We start from the raw sequence: 7981 nt of genomic DNA on the forward strand, positions 1-7981 counted from the left end.
AGGAGGGAGAAGGAAAGTGAGAGGTGGGGGAGGAAATGGAAGAAGGGAAAAGAAAGGGGAGATGAAAGGAGGGAAGGAGGGAGAAGGAAAGTGAGAGGTGGGGGAGGAAATGGAGGAAGGGAAAAAATAGAGGAGATGAAAAGAGGGTGAGGTAGAGAGAGAACGAAAAAAAAAAGAGGAAAAAAGAGCGAAAAAGAGAAGTGAAAGGGACAGAGGGAAAGGGAGGAAAGGGACACGAAAGAGAAAGTAAAAAGAGGAGAGAGAAAAAGGAAGGGGAAAACAAATACGAGGAAAAAAAAAAGGGGGGGGAAGAAAGGAAGGGAAAAGAAATAGGTGAAAAGAAGGCGAAAGAAAGGGAAAGTTAAGGGGTGAGTCCGGCCTACCTGTGTCGTACATGTGCAATTAAAGCAAGTCCCTTCAATTAACCTGTGAATTTGAAGCAGGTAAAGGAAGGTAAGAGCCAAGGGGGGAGGGAGGGGGGACGGGGGCGTAGCAGAAGAGGTGGATAATATTGTAGTTTATTCAGGGAAGTGAGACAGAAAGAGGGACTCGAATGCCGCGCCGAAAGCCGTCGCGAGCATTTCTTTCTATTTTGTTGATGCTCCGTCCCGTTCCCGAAGCCCTCCGACTTTCCATCCCAGAACCGACAAACGCGGTGCGCGGCGCCCTCGCAGTGTTTGTCATTGATTTAATAATCCCGTCTGGCACTTTAGAGAAGCGCGTTCTTTCACCCACCCTCCTCGCCTCGTCGGGGCTGGGGAGCGGGGGGGCGTTGAAGTTCCCGCAAAACGTGCTGACCTTCCTAAGAAGCGGCCAGACGAGCCGTGACCCTCGTATCAGTTTAGGTCACCGGTACAAATCACCAGGCAACTGTAATGACTGACGCCTTCAAGAGGAACTGCCGTGCGGGGATGAAGAAATCCCCCCACAGCGCATACTGTCAACAACTATAAAAACATAAAATCAACAAAAAAATCATAAAACAACAAAAAACCGGTGCTGTGTGTTGGTAAGAGTGAGTCTCATCTGGGGAGAACGTGGCTCATCCAGACCAACAGACAACACCAAAGTTATGGCTGAGACTCTTCTGGGGAGACAGCGGCTCAGCCAGACTAAAAAAACACACGGACTGACAACTCCTGACGACCCACGACCTACTGACCCCTGACAGACCCCTGGCACTCTTTGGACATGGACTGACAACTCGATTATACGACCTACTGACCCCTGACAGACCCCTGGCACTCTTTGAATATGGACTGACAACCCGATTACACGACCTGCTGACCCCTGACAGACCCCTGGCACTCTTTGGACATGATGGACAACCCGATGACGACCCACGCGATAATGCCCCCTGACATTTCCTGACCACTCTGAGAACAATGCCTCTGGACAATATCTCGACGTTTCTCTAATGTTTCTCAACAACAAAAAGAAGAGTTCAAAAACTCACGAATGGCTTTCTCACTTTCTTACTTTTCACTCCAAACTGCATACACGCTACACACTCACCATTTACTCAATATTCTCAAAATTTACTACGAAGTTAGTCAATGGGTACGCCTCGGAGGGGCTTATGATTATTGATTCTTGCTTCTTTCTTATTTGTTAAGTATACTTAATGTTGTTACTCTTACTAAAATTATATCATTATCAATATTATTATTGTTATACTACTACTACTACTACTACTACTACATAGTACTATTATTACCAGAAAGATAAATAGAGAGATAGTTAAATTTACATGGATTTACATAGATATTCAGAGCACACAGACCCTTTGATCCAAATTTTAGTAATACCCGGTGATGAGGGACTTTGTCGAACGCCTTACTGAAATCTAGATACAATATGTCATATTTTTCATCTCTGTCAACCGCCTCGATTACTTTAGTGTAAAAGGACAACAGGTTAGTAAGGCAAGACCTACACTTCGTGAACCCATGCTGTGAGTCATGAATTAAATTATGCTTCTCTATATGGTCCCGAATGCTCCCGGCTATAATTGACTCCAACATCTCTACTACAACTGACGTTAAGCTAATTGGGCGATAATTTGAGGCGGCTGACTTGTCTCCCTTTTTGAAAATCGGCTTCACATTAGCTACTTTCCATTGATTGGGCACATACCCAGTATTTACCGACATCTTAAAGATATCGGTTTGTGAGCCACTGACGACCTCCTTGCATTCTTTCAGAACCCTTGGGAATATTTCGACTGGGCCCGGCGATTAGTTTTTTCTTCAACCTACCAATCTCATCCTGGATTACTTGCCTTGTGATGATCACATCCCTCAACTTGTCGTTCTTTTCGCCCTCATATACCTGAACTCTCTCCGGAGGAGGAGGGAAAGAAGAAGAAGAAAAGACGAAATAGAATATAAGAAATAGAGGAGTTGAAGGTTGACATATAATAGGAGGAGATAGACGAAGAGGAGGAGGAGGAGGAGGAGGAGGAGGAGGAGGCAGCCATCTCACATACGTACCCATGCCTGCGGTTGCTGTCTTGCCGTCCTTCCTCCTCCTCCTCCTCCTCCTCCTCCTCCTCCTCTTTACCTCTCCTTACCTCCCTTTGTGTCCCTTCCTCCTCCTCCTCCCCTCAACATCTCAGATTATTCTCCCTCCTCCTATCTCCTCATTCCTCCTCCTCCTCCTCCTCCTCCTCCTCCTCCTCCTCCTCCTCCTCCTCCTTAGCCTTTGATGTAGGAAGAGGAGAAGTACCATAAGTTGAGGGACGAAGGGAAGAATAAGGAGAGAGAGAGAGAGAGAGAGAGAGAGAGAGAGAGAGAGAGAGAGAGAGAGAGAGAGAGAGAGAGAGAGAGAGCGTATGGCATTTGTTAGTTAATTAGGAGAATAAAAGAATGGGGATAAAAGGGAAGGCAGAAAATAGGACCTTTGATATAACCCTTTGACGTGTGTGTGTGTGTGTGTGTGTCCGTGTGTGCGTGTGTGTGTGTGTGTGTGACCGTGTGTGCGTGTGTGTGGTATTAGCGTCTTAGCTCACTTAGTCTGACCTCCACAAACAGACAGACAAGAACAGACAGTCACGCAAACAAACAGATTATGAGAGACAGACAGACAGACAGACAGACAGACAGAAAAATAAATGGATGGACAGTAAAAGGCAAGACAGACAGACATACACAAAAAATAACAAGAAAAAGATAAATGAAAAAAATAGAAAGAAAGAAAGATAGAAAGAAAGAAAGAATAATGAAGACGGCAAAAAGTAAACAAACGCAAGAGACAGACAGACAGACAAATAGACAGAAATAAAAGATAAACAGACTAACAATGACTCAGACAACACAGACAGACAGACAGAGAGAGAGAGGAAAATATATAGAGAAAAAAAGACAAACAAGACAGAGAGAGAGAGAGAGAGAGAGAGAGAGAGAGAGAGAGAGAGAGAGAGAGAGAGAGAGAGAGAGAGAGAGAGAGAGAGAGAGAGAGAGAGAGAGAGAGAGAGAGAGAGGAAAAAAATACTCCACAAAAGACTCAGATAACAGGCCAGACAGACAGACAGACAGACAGACAGACAGACAGGCGGACTGACGGACAAACAGGTTCTGATAAAGGAAGTCGTTACAAACTTGCAAACACTGTGAAATGGGAAACTTTTGTGAACTTTTTTTGATGTTGTTTGTTTGTTTGTACCTAAGTCCCTCAGGCAAGGTCGCAACATTTTCTTGATTTTTTTTTTTTGTCTGTTTATCTTTTTCTCTCGCTTCTAAATCCCCTTCCCCTATCCACCAGTCCCATTACCAACCCTTCCCCTATCCACCAGTCCCATTACCAACCCTTCCCCTATCCACCAGTCCCATTACCAACCCTTCCCCTATCCACCAGTCCCATTACCAACCCTTTCCCTATCCACCAGTCCCATTAACAATCCTTCCAATATCCACCAGTCCCATTACCAATCCTTCCCCTATCCACCAGTCCCATTACCAATCCTCCCCCTATCCACCAGTCCCATTACCAACCCTTCCCCTATCCACCAGTCCCATTACCAACCCTTCCCCTATCCACCAGTCCCATTACCAACCCTTCCCCTATCCACCAGTCCCATTACCAATCCTTCCCCTATCCACCAGTCCCATTACCAATCCTTCCCCTATCCACCAGTCCCATTACCAACCCTTCCTCTATCCACCAGTCCCATTACCAATCCTTCCCCTATCCACCAGTCCCATTACCAACCCTTCCTCTATCCACCAGTCCCATTACCAATCCTTCCCCTAACCACCAGTCCCATTACCAATCCTTCCCCTATCCACCAGTCCCATTACCAACCCTTCCCCTATTCCCCAGTCCCATTACCAATCCTTCCCCTATCCACCAGTCCCATTACCAATCCTTCCCCTATCCACCAGTCCCATTACCAATCCTTCCCCTATCCACCAGTCCCATTACCAATCCTTCCCCTATCCACCAGTCTCATTACCATCCTTTCCCCTATCCACCAGTCCCATTACCAATCCTTCCCCTATCCACCAATCCCATTACCAATCCTTACCCTATCCACCAGTCCCATTACCAACCCTTCCTCTATCCACCAGTCCCATTACCAATCCTTCCCCTATCCACCAGTCCCATTACCAACCCTTCCCCTATCCACCAGTCCCATTACCAATCCTTCCCCTATCCACCAGTCCCATTACCAATCCTTAACCTATCCACCAGTCCCATTACCAACCCTTCCTCTATCCACCAGTCCCATTACCAATCCTTCCACTATCCACCAGTCCCATTACCAACCCTTCCTCTATCCACCAGTCCCATTACCAATCCTTCCCCTATCCACCAGTCCCATTACCAATCCTTCCCATATCCACCAGTCCCATTACCAATCCTCCCCCTATCCACCAGTCCCATTACCAACCCTTTCCCTATCCACCAGTCCCATTACCAATCCTTCCCCATCCACCAGCCCCATTACCAATCCTTCCCTATCCACCAGTCCCATTACCAATCCTTCCCTATCCACCAGTCCCATTACCACCTTCCCTATCCACCAGTCCCATTACCAACCCTTCCCTATCCACCAGTCCCATTACCAATCCTTCCCTATCCACCAGTCCCATTACCAATCCTTCCCTATCCACCAGTCCCATTACCAATCCTTCCCCATCCACCAGTCCCATTACCAATCCTTCCCCATCCACCAGTCCCATTACCAATCCTTCCCTATCCACCAGTCCCATTACCAATCCTTCCCCTATCCACCAGTCCCATTACCAACCTTCCCTATCCACCAGTCCCATTACCAATCCTTCTCCAATCCACCAGTCCCATTACCAATCCTTCCCCTATCCACCAGTCCCATTACCAATCCTTCCCCTATCCACCAGTCCCATTACCAACCCTTCCTCTATCCACCAGTCCCATTACCAATCCTTAACCTATCCACCAGTCCCATTACCAACCCTTCCTCTATCCACCAGTCCCATTACCAATCCTTCCCCTATCCACCAGTCCCATTACCAATCCTTCCCCTATCCACCAGACCCATTACCAATCCTTCCCCTATCCACCAGTCCCATTACCAATCCTTCCCCTATCCACCAGTCCCATTACCAATCCTTCCCCTATCCACCAGTCCCATTACCACCCTTTCCCTATCCACCAGTCCCATTACCAACCGTCCCCTATCCACCAGTCCCATTACCAATCCTTCCGCTATCCACCAGTCCCATTACCAATCCTTCCCATATCCACCAGTCCCATTACCAATCCTTCCCCTATCCACCAGTCCCATTACCATCCCTTCCCGTATCCACCAGTCCCATTACCAATCCTTCCCCTATCCACCAGTCCCATTACCAACCCTTCCCCTATCCACCAGTCCCATTACTAATCCTTCCCCTATCCACCAGTCCCATTACCAATCCTTCCCCTATCCACCAGTCCCATTACCAATCCTTCCCCTATCCACCAGTCCCATTGCCAACCCTTCCCCTATTCACCAGTCCCATTACCAATCCTTCCCCTATCCACCATTCCCATTACCAATCCTTCCCCTATCCACCAGTCCCATTACCAATCCTTCCCCTATCCACCAGTCCCATTACCAATCCTTCCGCTATCCACCAGTCCCATTACCAACCCTTCCTCTATCCACCAGTCCCATTACCAGTCCTTCCCCTATCCACCAGTCCAATTCCCAATCCTTCCCCTATCCAGCAGTCCCATTACCAACCCTTCCTCTATCCACCAGTCCCATTACCAATCCTTCCCCTATCCACCAGTCCCATTACCAATCCTTCCCCTATCCACCAGTCCCATTACCAACCCTTCCCCTATCCACCAGTCCCATTACCAGTCCTTCCCCTATCCACCAGTCCCCTTACCAACCCTTCCCCTATCCACCAATCTCATTACCAACCCTTCCCCTATCCACCAGTCCCATTACCAATCCTTCCCCTATCCACCAGTCCAATTACCAATCCTTCCCCTATCCACCAGTCCCATTAATAATCCTTCCCCTATCCACCAGTCCCATTACCAAGCCTTCCCCTATCCACCAGTCCCATTACCAATCCTTCCCCTATCCACCAGTCCCATTGCCAACCCTTCCCCTATTCACCAGTCCCATTACCAATCCTTCCCCAATCCACCAGTCCCATTACCAATCCTTCCCCTATCCACCAGTCCCATTACCAATCTTTCCCCTATCCACCAGTCCCATTACCAACCCTTCCTCTATCCACCAGTCCCATTACCAATCCTTCCCCTATCCACCAGTCCCATTACCAATCCTCCCCCTATCCACCAGTCCCATTGCCAACCCTCCCATCCACCAGTCCCATTACCAATCCTTCCCTATCCACCAGTCCCATTACCAATCCTTCCCTATCCACCAGTCCCATTACCAATCCTTCCCTATCCACCAGTCCCATTACCAATCCTTCCCTATCCACCAGTCCCATTACCAACCCTTCCCTATCCACCAGTCCCATTACCAATCCTTCCCTATCCACCAATCCCATTACCAATCCTTCCCTATCCACCAGTCCCATTACCAACCCTTCCCTATCCACCAGTCCCATTACCAATCCTTCCCTATCCACCAGTCCCATTACCAACCCTTCCCTATCCACCAGTCCCATTACCAATCCTTCCCTATCCACCAGTCCCATTACCAATCCTTCCCCATCCACCACTCCCATTACCAACCCTTCCTCTATCCACCAGTCCCATTACCAATCCTTCCCTATCCACCAGTCCCATTACCAACCCTTCCCTATCCACCAGTCCCATTACCAATCATTCCCTATCCACCAGTCCCATTACCAATCCTTCCCCTATCCACCAGTCCCATTACCAATCCTCCCCAAACCACCAGTCCCATTACCAACCTTCCTTATCCACCAGTCCCATTACCAATCCTTCCCTATCCACCAGTCCCATTACCAATCCTTCCCTATCCACCAGTCCCATTACCAATCCTTCCCTATCCACCAGTCCCATTACCAACCCTTTCCCTATCCACCAGTCCCATTACCAACCTTCCCTATCCACCAGTCCCATTACCAATCCTTCCCTATCCACCAGTCCCATTACCAATCCTTCCCATCCACCAGTCCCATTACCAATCCTTCCCTATCCACCAGTCCCATTACCAATCCTTCCCTATCCACCAGTCCCATTACCAATCCTTCCCTATCCACCAGTCCCATTACCAATCCTTCCCTATCCACCAGTCCCATTTCCAACCCTTCCCCTATCCACCAGTCCCATTACCAAACCATCCCCTATCCACCAGTCCCATTACCAATCCTTCCCTATCCACCAGTCCCATTACCAATCCTTCCCCATCCACCAGTCCCATTACCAACCCTTCCTCTATCCACCAGTCCCATTACCAATCCATCCCTATCCACCAGTCCCATTACCAACCCTTCCCTATCCACCAGTCCCATTACTAATCCTTCCCCTATCCACCAGTCCCATTACCAATCCTTCCCTATCC

Source organism: Eriocheir sinensis, chromosome 29, assembly GCF_024679095.1.
Source record: "Eriocheir sinensis breed Jianghai 21 chromosome 29, ASM2467909v1, whole genome shotgun sequence".
NCBI classification, from domain to species: Eukaryota; Metazoa; Arthropoda; class Malacostraca; order Decapoda; family Varunidae; genus Eriocheir; species Eriocheir sinensis.